The sequence below is a fragment of the Phyllostomus discolor genome, chromosome X (genome assembly GCF_004126475.2).
Source record: "Phyllostomus discolor isolate MPI-MPIP mPhyDis1 chromosome X, mPhyDis1.pri.v3, whole genome shotgun sequence".
Lineage (NCBI taxonomy): Eukaryota > Metazoa > Chordata > Mammalia > Chiroptera > Phyllostomidae > Phyllostomus > Phyllostomus discolor.
In genome coordinates this window covers 53,570,096-53,590,236 of record NC_050198.1, presented here as the reverse complement: position 1 = coordinate 53,590,236, position 20,141 = coordinate 53,570,096, and positions in this window count along the sequence as shown.

Sequence of the window (20,141 nt, the reverse complement as noted above, 5' to 3'; positions counted from 1 at the left end):
GTGTGGAGTGGCAGGCTTGAATAGGAGGAATTTCTCAAGAGGAAGGAATAAAAAGACAGACACTGTTTGGGGAATTCTCCGACAGCAATCGTGGGCCACCCTGCCACCCAGCTGGGCAGTGATCCCGAGTTTGCACAGAGGGCTGTGCTTGTGTGGAGGACCCTGTGCACCCCCACAGCACTGAGAAGGGTGAGGTGGTTGGCCGAGGATGTGCAAACTCACGCACTCACTCGTGGGAGCCCATCACAGCACCCCAATCCACAGCGGTAATCCTGCAGAAAGAACTGATTCCCACACCCAAGATGCAGGGCCCAGGAGCCAACATAGCTCCCCAGACAGTGTGCACCACTGCAAAGTGCCCATTGCCCATTGCAAAGGAAGAAAAGCCATACCAATCACCCCTCAGCCTGCCGCAGCCAGCAAGACCAGAAAAACCTGCTTGGACACTTTGAAACCAAGAGACTTTTTAATTTTATTCTATGTTTTTAAAACAATTCTTAATTTTTTAATTTTTATTATTTTTATTCTCTTATAATTTCTTTTTCCTCTTTCCTGCTTTCTTATTTTATTCCTTCCTCCTTTCTTTCCTCCAATTTTATCTCTTCTTCCTTCCTTTGTCTGCCTTTTTTATTTTTATTTTTAAATACCTACAAGTGAGACAAAAACCTGGATCTGTGAAAAGACCAGAGCTGAACCCAAAGAATGGGAATCACAACAGCTGTGACAGTGAGACAAATTTCACTCTGCTATTAGAGAACCTGCAAGTTATTGCATATTTGTATTATTATTATTTTTCTATTATTCTTACATCTTTTTTTAATAGTATTTTTGTATTCCTCTTTTTTTCTGTATAGTATGCTTTGCTAGGCTGGTATATTGTGTCACTTGACAGGTTTCCCCTGATATCTCTTTTATAGTGTATTGCTAATGTACTGTCCTTCACCTAACCTGTGTCCCATTAGCACACTACTCAGGTTCTATAATCCCTATTCTTGTTATCTAGATCCCATAGATTCTGTCATGTGATTGTTGCTCTAATATTATTGTAAATAATTGCCATTCCATGCAATTGTAAATACTTCACAACACCCCTCCCAGATCTTAGCCCACTTCAAAATTTCCTGAACTCTATTACTGTAGTGGTTAACTCTATTCTCTCACACACTGCATCTATTTACTATCCTTTGCTCTCACCTTACCTCAGATCTGAATTCCCACAACCTCACTGCTTTCTAGATCCAACCCACAATCCTTCCTTTCCCAACAAGAGTCGAATCTTCTTTCCATCCTTTCTAAAAATCAGCTAGCTGGGTGGAAAATCATGGTTAATACTAGACAAATTCAAATGATCTCCTATCTCTTCTCTTCTGGCTGCTAATGTAAATATCATAGACTACTCTTTTGCTGTCTTAAACCATTTTGCCTTCCCCCTCCAACTGATCACAAAAAAAGTAGAGGTGGAAGCAGTGAACACCAGGATACCCACTGGAAGAGGAAACCCAACAACAAAGGAACCACTAACAGATAACAACAGAAGGTGAAGGAGGGAGTGGTAACCACACAAACCTCAATCCAGGACCTATCTGGAAATACAACTAAACAGTAGAGACAGTTCCCAGTACAAACAACTTAACAACAGCAAGAGAAAATCCTCAAAACCTTATACACATGGAAAAACCAGCTTCAACACAACCTCCCCTCACCAGCACAACAAAATACAAGAGGTGGTAGACAGAGTGACCCTCATTTAACCAGCTGGTGAGAAGGAACCACAAAAGACAGACCCAACACCAATCAAAACCCAAAGACAATCACAAAGCCAACTTAAATGACAGCCCAAGACCAGTGAGCTCAGGAGATCAAGGAAATTGCACCACTGAAACTCACTGCTATTCTACCACAGAAGTTCACACCGCAAACCCAGGGAGCCAGAACAGATCAATTTAAGAAGCTGAGGCTAACAAGAAGAGTCTCACAAACAATGGAAGACAAAGAAACAATCCCCAAATAAAAGGAAAGGTGGAAGCCTTAGAAAGAATGCTAAATGAAATAGAGGCAACTCAAGAATCAGATATTGAGTTTAAAGCAATGTTTATCAGGAAGCTCAATGAGCTCACAATGAGCTACCAGAAACTACAGAAAAACTACAATGTACTCACTGCAAACTATGTCAACATGAAAAAGGAAATAGAAACTATCAACAAGAGCCAAGAGGAAATGAAGAATACAATTTCTTAACTGAAGAACACAGTAGAAGGAATGAAAACCAGGGTTGATGAAGCAGAAGGTCAGATCAGTGAGCTAGAGGGCAAAGTAGAAGAAATCACCCAGAAGGAGCAACAAAAGAAAAAGAGGCTCAAAAAGAATGAAAAGGGGTTAAGAGAAATGCAAGATAATATGAAATGTAAAAATATCAGTATAATATGGATACCAGATGGAGAAGAGTGAGAACAAGGGATAGAAAACCTATTTGAAAAAGTAATGATGGAAAACTCCCCTAATTTCATGACAGAAAAAGTCACACAAATCCAGCAAACACAGAGAGTCCCAATCAAGAGGAACCCAAGAGGCCCAAACTCAAGACACATCATAATTAAAATGGCAAAATACCAAGACAAAGACAGAATCTTAAAAGCAGCAAGGGAGAAACAGGAAGTAACATATAAGGGAGGCCCAATAACGTTAGCAGCTGACTTCTCAATGGAAACACTCCAAGCCAGAAGAGAATGGCAAGACATACTCCAAGTAATGAGAACCAGAGGTCTCCAACCAAGGCTACTTTACCCAGCAAGGCTCTCAATCAAGATAGAAGGACAAACAAGAAGCTTCCGCCCAGATAAAAGAAGTCTAAAAGAATAGACCTCCACCAAACCAGCTCTGCAAGAGACGCTAAAGGGACTGCTTTAAGGAAAAGAAGGAAGAGAGAGAGAAACAGAGAGAGAGAGAGACAGAGAGAGAGAGACAGAGAGAGAGACAGAGAGAGACAGAGAGAGAGAAAGAGGAACACAGCTATGAAAAATGGCTGAATAAGTACCTATCAGTAATAACCTTAAGGTAAATGGATTAAATGCTCCAATCAAAAGACATAGAATAGCTGAATGGATAAGAAAGCATAACCCACACATATGTTGCCTACAAGAGACCCACCTCATGACAAAAGATATACACAGGCTAAAAGTGAAGGGCTGGAAACAAATTTTCCAAGCAAATGGACAGGAATAAAAACCGGGGTAGCAATACTCATATCAGACAAAATAGACTTCCAAAAACGGTCCATAAAGAGAGACCCAGAAGGTCTCTTCATAATACTCAAGGGAAGAATCCACCAAGAAGATTTAAACATTGTAAATATATATGCAGCCAACATAGGAGCACCCAAATACATAAAGAAAATCTTGGAGGACTTCAAGAAAGATATTGACAGCAACACAATTACAGTAAGGGATTTGAACACCCCACTGTCAAAAATGGACAGATCTTCCAAACAAAATATCAACAAAGATACTGTGGCACTGAATAATGCCATGGGGAAATGAACTTAACTGATATATATAGAGCCCTTCATCCCAAAGAAGCAAAATACACATTCTTTTCAAATCCACATGGAACATATTCAAAGATAGACCACATGATAAGACACAAAGCAAACCTCAAGAAATTCAAGAAAATTGAAATTATACCGAGCAGATTTGGCTTTCCTCTGCTCAGGGGAGAGAGTCCTGACCGATCTTTGGAGTGGGAAGGCAAGCAACCAACATATTTCAGCATTTTTGAGAACGGAGGACCAAGGATTGTGGCAGAACCGAAAGAGCAAAGAACAGATTGCTGCATCAAGGTAGGCTCCCGGGACAGGCGTGTGGTACCGGGGCTGCAGCCCCAGGCCCGGGGGCCGCGGCTGGGTTTGCCCTAGGGTTAGTGGGAGAGAGCCAGGTCGGCGGCTCCCTCCCCAGCCGAGCAAGGTCTGGGCGGCTCTGGGAGGAGTCCAGTTGCTGGCGGGCACACCGGGTGGCGAGCAGCTTTGGAGGCGGTGAACGCCAGAGCCGAGTCGCGCTGCAGACCCAGACTCCCAGGGTCACCGTTCTGGCTGGAGCTTTGGCGGTGAGAGAAACCGGGCCATTGGAAAGCAGCGGGCTCGATTGGGAGGAATTTCCCAAGAGGAAGGAGTGGATGGACACAGACGCTGTTTGGGGAATTCTCCTGAAGTGACCAGTGGCTCTGGCCTGTTTGCTCCCCAGCTGTGAGCGCGCAGGCTGCAGACAGGCCGCGCCCGCCCGCCCGCGGGGGCACCGGCGTGCGGCAGACGGCCGTGCAGGCGCCCGCTCACCGGAGCGCGGGGAGCGAGGGTCGCGCTGGTCACGCCGGGCGGCGGCCGGGCCGCGGAGCCAGTGCGAACCCCACGGGCCTAGGAAGAAAAGCCAAACAAGTCAACCTTCAGACTGCCTCAGCCAGCAAGAGCAGAAAAACCGGTTTGGCCACTTTGAAATCAAGAGACTTTTTAATTTGATTCTATTTTTTTAACAATTTTTAATTTTTTAAGTTTTATTGTTTTTATTCTCTTTTGATTTCTTTTTCCTCTCTTACCTGATTTCTTGTTTTATTCCTTCCTCCTTCCTGTCCTCCAATTTTATCTCTTCTTCCTGCCTTCGTCTGCCTTTTCTATTTTTTTTTCTTTTTTAAATTTTTTCCTAAATACCTACAAGTGAGACAAAAGCCTGGAACGGTGAAAAGACCAAAGTTGAACCCAAAGAAGGGGCATCACAACAGCTGGGACAGTGAGATAAATGTCACTCTGCTATTACAAAGAACCTGCAAGTTATTGAAAATTTGTATTATTATTATTTCTCCAGTGTTCCTACATCCTTTTTTTTTTTTTTTTTTTTTTAAACAATATTTTTATATCCCTCTTATTTTTGTATAGCCTGCTTTGCTAGGCTGGTTTTATTGTATGACCTCACAGCTTTCCCCTGATATCTCTTTCTATACCGTATTACTAATCTACTGTCCATTAACTCACCTGTGTCCTATAAGCATACTACTCAATGTTTGGTACTTCATATCCTTATTACCTAAATTTCATAGACTCTGCCATATGAATGTTGCCATAATATTATTGTAAATAACTGCTGTTCCATGCAAGTGTAATTACTTCACAACACCCCCCCCCCAGATCGTAGCCCATTTCAAAGTTTCCTGAACTCTATTACTGTAGTGGTTAACTCTATTCTCTCACACACTACACCTATTTACTACCCTTTACTGTCACCTTACCCCAGAATCTGACCGCCCACAACCTCTCTGCTTTATAGATCCAACGCACAATCCTTCCTCCCCCAACAAGAGTCTTATCTTCTTTCCATCCTTTCTAAAAATCAGCTAGCTGGGTGTAAGACCACGGTTAACACTATACATAGTGAAAGGATCTCCTATATCTTCCCTACTTGCTACTACTGTAAATAGCATAGAATTCTCGGTAGCTGTCTTAAACCATTTTGCCCTCCCCTCCATCTGATGACAAAAAAGAATAGGTGGAGGAGGTGAACACCAGGATACCCACTGGAAGAGGAAACCCAACAACTAAGGAACCACTAACAGATAACAGCAGAAGAAGGTGAAGGAGGGAGTAGTAACCACACAAACCTCAATCCAGGGCTTATCTGGAAATACAACTAAACAGTAGAGACAGTACCCAATACAAACAACTGAACAAGATTTCTTTAAACCTTGTACACACAGAAGAACCAGCCTCAACACAACCTGCCCTCACCAGCACAACAAAATATAGAAGGTGGTGGACAGAGTGACCCACATTTAACCAGCTGGAGGGAAGGAACCATCAAAGAAAGACTCAACAACAATCAGAACCCAAAGGCAAACACAAAGCCAACTTAAACAACAGCCCAAGACCAGCGAGCTTGGGGGGTCAAGGAAACAGTACCACTGAAACTCACTGCTACTCTACTAAAGAAGTTCACATCATAAACCGAGGGAGCCAGAACAGATCAATATAAGAAGCTGAGGTGAACAAGAAGAGTCTCACAAACAATGGGAAGACAAAGAAATACTCCCCAAATGAAAGGAAAGGAGGAAGCCTCAAAAAGAATGCTAAATGAAACAGAGGCAATTCAACTATCAGATATTGAATTCAAAGCAGTGATTGTCAGGAAGCTCAATGAGCTCACAATGAGCTACGAGAAGCTACAGGGAAGCTACAATGAACTCAATGAAAACTACATCAGCATAAAAAAGGAAATAGAAACTCTCAACAAGGGCCAAGAGGAAATGAAGAATACAATCTCTGAAATGAAGAACACAGTAGAAGGAATGAAAAGCAGGATCGATGAAGCAGAAGATCGGATCAGCGAGCTAGAGGACAAAATAGAAGAAAACACTCAGAAAGAGCAAGAAAGGGAAAAGAGGCTCAGAAAGAATGAAGAGGGATTAAGAGAAATGCAAGACAATATGAAACGTAATAATATCCGTATAATAGGGATACCAGAAGGAGAAGAAGAAGAACAAGGGATAGAAAACCTAGTTGAACAAGTGATGATGGAAAACTTCCCTAATTTGATGAGACAAAAAGTCACACAAATACAGGAAACACAGAGAGTCCCAATCAAGAGGAACCCAAGGAGGCCCACCTCAAGACACATCATAATTAAAATGGCAAAATTTCAAGACAAAGAGAGAATCTTAAAGGCAGCAAGGGAGAAGAAGGAAGTAACATACAAGGGGGCTCCAATAAGGCTAACAGCTGACTTCTCAATGGAAACACTCCAAGCCAGAAGAGAATGGCAAGAAATAATCCAAGTAATGAGAACCAGAGGCCTGCAACCACGACTACTTTACCCAGCAAGGCTCTCAATTAAGATAGAAGGCCAAATAAGAAGCTTCTCAGACAAAAGAAGTCTAAAAGAATACACCTCCACTAAACCAACTCTGCAAGAGATGCTGAAGGGACTGCTTTAAGGAAAGAAAGGAAAAGAGAGAGTGAGAGAGGATCACACGTACATAAAAGGCAATGAATAAGTACCTATCAATAATAACCTTAAATGTAAATGGACTAAACGCTCCAATCAAAAGACATAGAATAGCTGATTGGATAAGAAAACATGACCCACACATATGCTGTCTACAAGAGACCCACCTCAGGATAAAAGATCTGCACAGGTGAAAGTGAAGGGCTGGAAACAAATTTTCCAAGCAAATGGACAGGAGAAAAAAGCCGGGGTAGCAATACTCATATCTGACAAAATAGACTTCCAAAGAAGATCCATAAAGAGAGACCCAGAAGGTCATTTCATAATACTCAAGGGAAGAATTCACCAAGAAGACATAAACATAGTAAATATATATGCACCCAACATAGGAGCACCTAAATACATAAAGAAAATCTTAGAGGACTTCAAGAAAGATATGGACAGCAACACAATTATTGTGGGGGATTTTAACACCCCTCTATCAAAAATGGACAGATCTTCCAAACAAAACATCAACAAAGATATTGTGGCATTGAACAATACCCTAGACGAGCTGGGCTTTACTGATATTTACAGAACCCTCCATCCCAAAGAAGCTAAATACACATTTTTTTCAAATGTACATGGAACATTTTCAAAGATTGACCACATGATAGGACACAAAACAAGCCTCAACAATTTCAAAAAAATTGAAATCATACCAAGCAATTTCTCGGATCACAAGGGACTGAAACTAGAAACCAACCCCAAGGAAAAAAACCCAAAACACTCAAATTCGTGGAGATTAAACAGCATGCTATTAAACAATGAATGGGTCAAGAATGATATTAGGGAAGAAATCAAACGGTTTTTGGAAACAAATGAAAACGAACTCACAACAACCCAAAACTTATGGGACACAGCCAAGGCAGTCCTGAGAGGGAAGATCATAGCGATACAGGCCCACCTAAAAAAGTTAGAAACATTTCAAACAAACAACCTAACCCTACGTCTACAAGAACTCGAGGAACAACAACAAAGACAGCCCAGAGCAAGCAGAAGGAAGGAAATAACCAAGATCAGAGCAGAATTAAATGACATAGAGGCTAAAAGCACAATTCTAAAGATCAATGAATCCAAGAGTTGGTTCTTTGAAAAGATAAACAAAATCGACAAGCCTTTAAGCAGACTCATCAAGAAAAAAAGAGAGAAAACCCAAATAAACACAATCAGAAATGAAAGAGGAGAGATTACAACAGATACCACAGAAATACAAAGGATTGTAACAAATTACTACAAAGAGCTGTATGCCAAGAAATTTGAAAACCTAGATGAAATGGACAAATTTCTAGAAAAATATAACCTTCCAAAACTCAATAAAATGGAAGCAGAAAGCCTCAACAAACCAATAACAGCAAAAGAAATCGAAGCAGTAATCCAAAAACTCCCAACACACAAAAGCCCTGGACCAGATGGTTTCACAGGAGAATTCTACAAAGCATTTAAGGAAGAACTAACACCTATCCTTCACAGACTATTTCAAAAAATCCAAAAAGATGGAAGACTACCAAACTCTTTTTATGAGGCCAACATCATCTTAATCCCAAAACCAGATAAAGACACAACAAAGAAAGAAAACTACAGGCCAATATCGCTGATGAACATTGACGCTAAAATCCTCAACAAGATACTGGCAAACCGCATCCAACAGTACATTAAGAAGATCATACACCATGACCAAGTTGGATTCATTCCAGGTATGCAAGGATGGTACAATATACGCAAATCAGTAAATGTAATACATCACATAAACAAAAGCAAAGACAAAAACCACATGATCATATCGATAGATGCAGAAAAAGCATTTGATAAGGTACAGCACCCATTTATGATAAAAACACTCAGTAAAGTGGGAATAGAGGGAGCATTCCTCAACATAATAAAGGCCATATATGAGAAACCTACAGCCAACATTATACTCAATGGGCAAAAATTAAAATCTTTTCCACTAAGAACAGGAACAAGACAAGGATGTCCACTTTCACCACTTCTATTCAATATAGTACTGGAGGTTCTAGCCACAGCAATCAGACAAGAAAAAGAAATAAAAGGAATCCAAATCGGAAAGGAGGAAACAAAACTGTCACTGTTTGCAGATGACATGATAGTGTACATAGAAAATCCTATAGACTCCACCAAAAAACTGCTTGACCTAATAAATGAATTTGGTAAAACAGCGGGATACAAAGTCAATATCCAGAAATCAAAGGCATTTCTGTACACCAACAATGAAACAGCAGAAGCAGAAATCAAGAAAAAAATCCCATTTGAAATAGCAAAAAGGAAAATAAAATACCTAGGAATAAACCTAACCAAAGAGGTAAAAGACCTGTATGCAGAAAACTACATAACACTGAGGAGAGAAATCAAGGAGGACACAAACAAATGGAAACATATACCGTGTTCATGGATTGGAAGAATTAATATCATTAAAATGTCCATACTACCAAAAGCAATCTACACATTCAATGCAATACCGATTAAAGTACCAATGGCATATTTCACAGACATAGAACAAACACTTCAACAATTTATATGGAACCATAAACGACCCCGAATAGCTGCTGCAATTTTGAGAAAGAAGAGTAAAGTAGGAGGAATCACAATACCTGACATTAAACTATACTACAAGGCCACTGTAATCAAAACAGCCTGGTACTGGCATAAAAACAGGCACATGGACCAATGGAACAGAACAGAGAGCCCAGAAATAAACCCAAGCCTCTACGGTCAATTAATATTTGACAAAGGAAGCAGCAACATAAAATGGAATAAAAATAGCCTCTTCAACAAATGGTGTTGGGAGAACTGGACAGCTACGTGCAAAAAAATGAAACTCGAGCACCAACTTACACCTTATACAAAAATAGATTCAAGGTGGATAAAAGACTTAAATATAAAGCGTGACACCATTAAAGTCCTAGAAGAGAACGTAGGTAGGAAAATCTCAGATATTTCACGCAGAAACTTTTTTACTGACTTGTCTCCTAGAGCAAGGGACATAAAGGAAAGAATAAACAAATGGGACCTCATCAAAATTAAAAGCTTTTGCACAGCTAAGGAAAACAGTATCAAAATAAAAAGAGAACCAACTGTATGGGAAAACATATTTGCTAATGATACCTCAGACAAGGGTTTAATCTCCAAAATATATAAAGAACTTATGCGACTCCACTCTAAGAAGACAAGTAACCCAATTAAAAAATGGGCAAAGGACTTGAACAGACAATTCTCCAAGGAGGACATACAGAAAATCCAAAGACACATGAAGCGATGTTCAATATCGCTAGCCATCAGAGAGATGCAGATTAAAACCACAATGAGATACCACTTCACACCAGTCAGAATGGCCATCATAAACAAAGCAACAAATAACAAGTGTTGGAGAGGATGTGGAGAAACGGGGTCCCTAGTGCACTGTTGGTGGGACTGCAGACTGGTACAACCATTATGGAAAGCAGTCTGGAACTTCCTCAGAAAACTAAAAATGGATCTGCCTTTTGACCCAGCAATTCCATTGCTGGGACTCTATCCTAAGAACACTAAAACACCAATACAAAAGAACCTTTGCACCCCGATGTTCATAGCAGCACAATTTACAATAGCTAGGTGCTGGAAGCAACCTAGATGCCCATCAGTAAATGAATGGATCAAAAAACTATGGTACATTTACACAATGGAATTCTATACAGCAGAAAGAAAGAAGGAGCTCATACCCTTTGCAACAGCATGGATGGAGCTGGAAAGCATTATGCTAAGTGAAACAAGCCAGGCAGTGAAAGACAAATACCACATGATATCACCTTTAACAGGAATCTAAACAACAAAACAAAACAAAACAAAAAACTAGCAAAATATAACCAAAGACACTGAAATAGGGGATAGTCTGACAGTGGCCAGAGGGGAGAGAAGAGGGAATTTCAGGGGGGAATGGGTAGGGATTACAGGAACAAATTTGGAGGACACATGGACAAAAACTAAGGGTGGGGGGTAATGGGGGGAAGGGGGGAGGGTTGGGTGGAGGGGCTGAAACGGGAGTAGGGGGCAGAAAACTGTACTTGAACAATGATTGAAATAAAAAAAAAAAAAAAAAAAAAAAGAAATTATACCAACCATTTTTCTCTGACCACAAAGGACTGAATCTAGAAACCAACCCCAAAGGAAGAAACCCGAAACACTCAAAATCATGGAGATTGAATAGCATGCTATTAAATAATGAAAGGGTGAAGAATGAAATAAAGGAAGAAATCAAAAATTTCTGGAAAGAAATAAAAATGAACTCACAACAACCCAAAACCTATGGGACACAGCCAAGGCAGACCTGAGAGGGAAGTTCATAGTGATACAGGCCTACCTAAAAAGATAGAAACATTTCAAACAAATAACCTACCCCTATGTCTACAAAAATTCAAAGAACAATAACAAAGACAGCCCAGAGCAAGCAGAAGGAAGGAAATAACCAAGATCAGAGCAGAATTAAATGCCATACAGACTAAAAGCACAATTCTAAGGATCAATGAATCCAGGAGCTGGTTCTTTGAAAAGATAAACAAAATTGACAAGCCTTTAAGCAGGCTCATCAAGAAAAAAAGAGAAAGGATCCAAATAAACACAGTCAGAAATGAAAGAGGAGAGATTACAACTGACACCGCAGAAATACAAAGGATTGTAAGAAATTACTATGAAGAACTGTATGCCAAGAAATTTGAAAACCTAGGTGATATGGACAAACTTCTAGAAGAATATAATCTTCCAAAACTCAATAAAGAAGAAGCAGAAAGCCTGAACAGACCAATAACAGCAGATGAAATTAATAAAAAAAATAGAAGCAGTAGCAGAAGCAGTAATAAAAGCATTAATAGAAGCAGTAATAATAAAAAAAAAAACAACTCCCAAACACAAAAGCCCTGCACAGGATGATTTCACAGGAGAATTCTACAAAGCATTTAAGGTAGAGCTAACCCCTATCCTCCACAGACAATTCCAAAAAATCCAAAAAAAAGAAAAATGATAGAAGACCCTGAAGTTCTTTCTATGAAGCCAGCATCATCCTAATCCCCAAACTAGATAAAGACACAACAAAGAAAGAAAACTTCAGGCCAATATTGCTGATGAACATAGACATTAAAATCCTCAACAAAATATTGACAAACTGCATCCAACAGTACATTAAAAAGATCATACATCATGACAAAGTGGGATTCATCCCAGGGATGCAAGGATGGTTCAATATTCACAAATCAGTAAATGTAATACATCACATAAACAAAAGCAAAGACAAAAAAATCACATGATCATATCAATAGAAGCAGAAAAAGCATTTGATAAGGTACAGCACTCATTTATGTTAAAAACATTCAGTAAAGTGGGAATAGAGGGACCATTCCTTAACATAATAAAGGCCATATATGAGAGACCTACAGCCAATATCATACTCAATGGGAAAAAATTAAAATCTTTTCCACTAAGATCAGGAACAAGACAAGGTTGTCTACTTTAACCACTTTTATTCAATATAGTATTGGAGGTTTTAGCAACAGTGATCAGACAAGAAAAGGAAATAAAAGGTATCCAAATTGCAAAGGAGGAAACAAAACTGTCATTGTTTGCAGATGATATGATAGTGTACATAGGAAATCCTATAGACTCTACCAAAAAACTGCTTGACCTAATAAATGTATTTGGAAAAACAGTGGAATACAAAGTCAATATCCAGAAATCAAAGGCATTTTTGTATACCAACAATGGAACAGCAGAAGCAGAAATCAAGAAAAAAACTCCCATTTGCTATAGCAAAAAAATAAATAAATAAATAAATAAACCTAGGAATAAATCTAACCAAGGAAGTAAAAGATCTGTATACAGAAAACTTCACAACACCGAAGAAAGAAATTAAGGAGGACACAAAGAAATGCAAACACACACTGTGTTCATGGATTGCAAGAATTAACATTATCAAAATGTTTATACTACCCAAAGCAATTTACAGATTCAATGCAATACCTATTAAAGTACCAATGGCATATTTCACAGACATAGAACAAACATTTCAAAAATTTATATGGAACCATAAATGACCCCGAATAGCTGCTGCAACTTTGAGAAAGAAAAGCAAAGTAGGAGGGATCACAATACCTGATATCAAACTCTATTACAAGGCCACTATAATCAAAACAGCCTGGTACTGGCATAACAACAGATATATGGACCAATGGAACACAACAGAGAGCCCAGAACACAACAAAGACACAACAAAGCCCAAGTCTCTATGGCCAATTAATATTTGACAAAGGGGGAAGCAACATAAAATGGAGTAAAAACAGCCTCTTCAACAAATGGTGTTGGGAGAACTAGACAGCTATGTTCAAAAAAATAAAACTCGAGCACCAACTTACATCATACACAAAAATAAAGTCAAGGTGGATAAAAGACGTAATTATAAGCCATGTCACCATTAAAGTCCTAGAGGAGGACATAGGCAGGAAAATCTCAGATATTTCACACAGAAACTTTTTTACTGATACATCCCCCAGAGCAAGGGACATAAAGGAAAGAATAAACAAATGGGATCTCATCAAAATAAAAAGCTTCTGCACAGCTAAAGAAAACAGTATTAAAATAAAAAGAGAACCAACTGTATGGGAAAACATATTTGCCAATGATACCTCAGACAAGGGTTTAATCTCCAAAATATAAAAAGAACTTACACGACTCCACTCTAAGAAGACAAGCAACCCAATTAAAAAATGGGCAAAGGACTTGAACAGACACTTCTCCAAGGAGGACATACAGAAGATCCAGAGACACATGAAAAGATGTTCCATATTGCAAGCTATCATAGAGATGCAAATTAAAACCACAATGAGATGCCACTTTACACCAGTCAGAATGGCCATCATAAACAAAGCAACAAACAGCAAGTGTTGGAGAGGTTGTGGAGAAAAGGGGATCCTAGTGCACTGTTGGTGGGACTGTTGACTGGTACAACCACTATGGAAAACAGTATGGGATTTTCTCAAAAAACTAAAAATGGATCTGCCTTTTGACCCAGCAATTCCACTGGTAGGATTATATGCTAAGAACCCTGAAACACCAATCCAAAAGAACCTATGCATCCCAATGTTCATAGCAGCACAATTTACAATAGCCAAGTGTTGGAAGCGACCTAGGTGCTCATCAGTAAATGAATGGATCAAAAAACTATGGTACATTTACACAATATAATTCTATGCAGCAGAAAGAAAGAAGGAGCTCCTACCCTTTGCAACAGCATGGATGGAGCTGGAAATCATTATGCCAAGTGAAATAAGCCAGGCAGTGAAAGACAAATACCATATGATCTCAACTTTAATAGGAACCTGAAGAACAGAACAAAGAAACAAGCAAAATATGACCAAAGACACTGAAATAAAGAACAGTCTGACAGTGTTCAGATGGTAGAGGAGAGGGAATTTCAGGGGAAAAGGGGAAGGGTTTACATGAAGAAGGATAAAAGGCACATGGATAAAAACTAGGGGTGGTGTAAATGGGAGGGAGGAGGGGAGGGTTGGCTGAGTGGGTTTGGATGGGAGTAAAGGATAGAAAATTGTACTGCAACAACAATTAAAATAAAAAATAAAATAAATTCCTTTCATGGTTTTTGATTAGTGGTAGAATTTGAATTGTTTTGAAATTACTTTTGGATGCTAGACTATGTCTTTGACCATGACCCTACTCTGATACTAGTCAACGAAGGTCCTTTTTCCATAACAGTTTCATTAAGTTCATAAAATCATCTACCTCTGAGGTTGAATGCCTTGCCCCTGTAGATATGCAATGACACTTCATAGCAGATCTGACAAATTGGCTCTTTCCAACAGCTAACCATCAAAGCATCCTGAGGCCTAGTCCCTCATGAGATGTGGTCTTGTGGCAATAGCACTATCCCTCGTTCCTGACATTTGGTTAAGAATTTGTAACTTTCCCCAGTACTTTGATGTCAATTTTCTTTTCTTCCATCCTTTCAGTATCCCTCTGAGGTAGATAGGGATGTATATGTCTCTACTGTCCTTTGCCAGCAAGTAATTGGCAGACACCACAAATCCTTAGGCTCCCAGTCTCAATCCTCCTTGAGATACCCCTTAGATAATTTAACAATGAATTGTCTGTGATCCAAAGGAGATATATTTGAGAGCAGATAAGGGTCACCTTAACTTCCCATTGTTCTACATTCTTTATGCCAGGTCTTTTATATCTAAGCCAGGTTAACAGAAAGCAACTTACCTTAACCATATATTTTTAGCCTTGTGAGGAAAAAGTCTCTTACTCGTTGAAGATTTGACATTTACAGCCTTTTATTTTTGAAATGGGAGAGAAAACATTTCCATTTGAAGATTATTTCTATATGTTTTGTAAAACCACATTGTTCATTATAATAAGCACCATCTATTGGACAAGGAATTACATGATAAATTCCTTGTGGAATTCATTGGCAGAAAAAAATCTGTCTAGGCAGTGGAACTCATAGCCATGTTTGTTTGTTTGTTTTTTACTTGACAGAGAACCATGCAGCTGAATTTTGTTGTTTTCTTTCCTTTTTACCTTAACTGCCAAGAAACTCAGAGTAAAATTTAGTGGTCAAATACAGTGATTTATCATGGGGCTTTCCGAAGCTTCTAGTCCTATTTCTCTTTTTTTTGTCCTATTTCTAGCCCTATTTCTTTTCTTTTTAAGATTTTATTTATTTATTTTTAGAGATGGAAGGGAGGGAGAAAGAGAGAGAGAGAGAGAAACATCAATGTGCAGTTGCTGGGGGTCATGGCCTGCAACCCAGGCATGTGCCCTGGCTGGGAATCAAACCTGCGATGCTTTGGTTCACAGCCCGCGCTCAATCCACTGAGCTACACCAGCCAGGGCTAGTCCTATTTCTTATAACATTCTTTCCTGTTTTTTATTTGAATTGATCTTTATATGTGTTTTTAACATTTGAAAACTGCTTAAGTCTATTTTAAGGAGGCAAGTTAGGGAATCATAGAACCATAGATGCTCAGAGTGGGAAAAAAAAAAGATCATTTATCTCAATACCTCATACAATGCTAAGAATAATTATCTTCTCTTTCCTCACAATGTGAACATTCAGGTGCTATTTGAATACCCCTAATAACAGAGAACTCACTATCTTTGAGGACAAAACATTCATTTTTGGGCATCTCTGCTTACTGGAAAGTTCTTCCTTATATCTCCAGTTTCCATCATTTAATTCAGATTCTACTTCCTGAGGCCACATAAAGCAAAGTGAAAACCTACTCCCCATGGTATACTTTCACACATGAGGTCTGCCCAGAAAAATTCCAGCCATTGTTAATATAATGAGAACAGTTTGCAAAATATCAATGTAACCTGGCAGCCAAGGACAGTGGACTGGAATGCACATGCATGAACAATGACGACTACACTGTACTAGTCAGTGGGGGTGGAAGATGCCATTGAGTGAGCATATGTAATGTGTAACCATCACATTCAAAATGACTGAGTAGAGCAACAAATCTGTGTCATATTTTTCATTAAGCTTGAACTTTCCTCCTTCCGCAGAAACTATTTGGATGACTCAGAAGGCCATAACTATGGGCAACTGATGATTGGCAGCTTCATCACAACAATGCACTTGCTCATGCATCACATCTCGTGCAGAGTTTTTGGTGAAACATCAAATCACCTAGGTGACTCAGCCCCCCTAAAGCCCAGATTTGGCACCTTGTGACTTCTGGCTTTTCCCAACACTAAAATCAACTTTAAAAGGGAAGAGATTTCAGACCATCAATAAGATTCAGGAAAATATGACAGGGAAACTGATGGTGATTGGGAGAACTGTGTGAGGTCCCAAGGTACCTACTTTGAGGGGGACATATCCTATGAACAATGTTTCTTATATCTTGTTTCTTTTTCAGTAAATGTCTGTGTTTTTCATATTACATGGCTGCATATTTTCTGGACAGACCTCATATACACAGAGAGCTATTATGACCCCCCTTAATCCTTTAGTCGCCACTTCACTTGGCTAAGTATTACAATTCCTAAAACTGGTTCCTCTCAATGCATCAAGAGAAAACTATAGTATGCAATTACTGAATCCAATAACTAATGCATGAATGGGGAGCATTTTGCTATCAATGCTCAGTGAACATCAACAAAAAAGTTAACCAGCAATGACATAATAAAACATGTTTCATTTGTCTCTTTATAATGTTATGAAAGGGATATAAAAGTACTACTGCTTTTCATATTAAAACAAGATATCTAACCTCAATTTAATAAATACAACAAATTCAAAATGTACTTTGTTTTTATAATTGTTAATTAAATTATATATTTTATTTTATATATTTATATCTGTCTTAATCTCTATATCTCTATCTATTGATATGTATATAGAGTATAGGGCAACAGTAGATTCATAGTTATAAGGACATAAAACACAGAGTTTTTTCTTGTATTATTATTTATTAATTATTGCATTATTTTCCATATAAACATCTGTAAACCTACATTTTCCCCACTATATGTGTGTGTGTGTGTGTGTGTGTGTGTGTGAATATATATATGTATATAAATAGAGAGGAGAGATGGGTGATATGAGATTGACAGATGAATGGGAACACAGAAAAAAACATTAAGCAAAAATAAAAAGAGATGAAAATGTGACAAAAAATACATACATAGAGGGGCAAAGAAATATTCATTTATTCATTAAAAATATTTATTGAGACTTCTGGCAAGATGGAGGCATAGGTGGATACACCGTACCTCCACGCACAACCAAGATTAGAACATCAACAATTTAGAGGCAGAATAACACCCAGAACTGATAGAGAATTTATCTGAATGGAAGTCGGACAGCCAAGAAGTTGAAGTAGACCCATTCATCCAGACCTGTAGGAGGGAGGGAGACAAACGTGGGTCGCAGCACGCGGAGCGCGGGGAGAGCTGGGCACCTAAGGCAACCAGGAGCATGTAAACCATCCAGGGCGCACAGCAGGTGGACCCTGAGTATGCAAGCAGCAACTGGCTGACCCAGTGAGGCTGCAATTGTGGACCAGGGTGGAGTGCACAGTCCAAGATCCCAGAGAAGGGACTGAGATCCCAGGAGAGTGGGGCTGCCGCCATTGTTCACCCCCACGCCCGCCCCTGCCCCCACATACAACATCACAATCTAGCAACTGGGGTGCCCAGCCCTGGTGAACACCTAAGGGTCCGCCCCTCACTGTAACAAGAGTGACCAGACTGGGAAAAAAAAAAAAAAAAAGAGAGAGCAATGGCTCAAATAGAAGAACAAATCAGTGCCCCAGAACTCATCCTTTTGAGCGACCAAGAAATAGCTAACCTATCAGATGCACAGTTCAAAACACTGGTGATCAGGAAGCTCACAGAATTGGTTGATTCTGGTCGCAAATTAGATGAAAAAATGCAAGTTGCCATAAAAGAGATGAAGGAAGATGCACAGAGAACCAACAGTGATAGGAAGGAAACTGGGACTCAAAACAATAGAGTGGACCAGAAGGAAGAAAAAAAAAACAGGAAATAATGAAGAAATAAGAATTCAAAAAAAATGAGGAGAAGCTTAGGAACATCCAGGACATCTTTAAACATTCCAACACCTGAATTATAGGGGTACCAGAAAGGGAAAAGGAAAAGCAACAGATTGAACATGTATTTGAACAAATAATAAAGGAGAACTTCCCCATCTGGCAAAGGAAATAGACTTCCAGGAAATCCAGGAAGCTCAGAGAGCCCCAAAGAAGTTGGACCCAAGAAGAAACACACCAAGGCACATCATAATTACATTAGCCAAAGTAAAAGTGAAGGAGAGAATCCTAGAAGCAGCAAGAGATAAGGGGACAGTCACCTACAAAGGAGTTCCCATCAGACTATCAGCTGATTTCTCAAAAGGGACCTTACAGGCAAGAAGGGGCTGGAAAGAAATATTCCAAGTCATGAAAGACAAGGACCTATATCGCAGATTAGTCTATCCAGCAAAACTTTCATTTAGAATGAAAGGGCCGATAAAGTGCTTCTCAGATAAGGTCAAGTTAAAGGAGTTCATCATCACCAAGCCCCTATTTTATGAAATGTTAAAGGGACTTATCTAAGAAAAGAAGATAAAGGAAAAAACATGTATAGTAAAAGGACAGCCAACTCACAATTATTAACAACCACACCGAAAGCAAAACCAAAAGAAACTAAGCAAACAACTAGAACAGAAACAGAACCACAGAAATGGAGATCACATGGAGGGTTAGCAACAGGGGAGTGGGAGGAGGAGAGAGGGGGAAAAGGTACAGAGAATAAGTAGCATAGATTGTAGGTTGAAAATAGATAGGGGGAGGGGGAGGATAGTATGGGAAATGTAGAAGCTAAAGAACTTATAAGTATGACACATGGACGTGAACTAAAGGGGGCAATGTGGGTGGGAGAGGGTGTACAGAGTGGAAGGGAGTGAAGGGGGAAATGGGACAACTTTAATAGCATAATCAATAAAATATATTAAAATATATATTTATTGAGGGCCTTTTGTATGTGTTAGGCACTATACAGAGTACAAAGATAAAGCAAACATGGTTCCTGCCCTCAAGAAATTTGTAGAATTTACTTTTTTCTACATATCAAAGTATAGTAGAAATAACAAGTAAACAAATACCTATAAAACAAGTTAATATTATATAGCCATTAAAGAAGTATAGGTAAAATTATTATCAGAATTCAGAAATAAGAACATACCACTAGAGGGAATAAAGCTTTCTGGAGGAAGTAATATTTTACTAAACTTTGAAGGATGGGTAGAATTTGGACCTGTGGTGGTGGGAGACAGGGATAGAATTTTAGAAAATTTCTAAAGCATGAGGAAAAAGCATGAATAAATGCATGGAGTCAGGAAAGATAATGGGAAAGAGCATGTAATTGGTTTGGGCTAGAGCATAAACTATAAAAAGGAAGATAGAGAAACCTAGGTTGGAACATAGTAAGAAATTTATAAAAATAGAAAATATTGAAATTTTTGAAATAGGAAAACTGCAAGATATGAACTTTAATCCCAGAAAAATACACTGAAATACAGAAAGATATATACACACAAAGGGAAATAGTCACTTC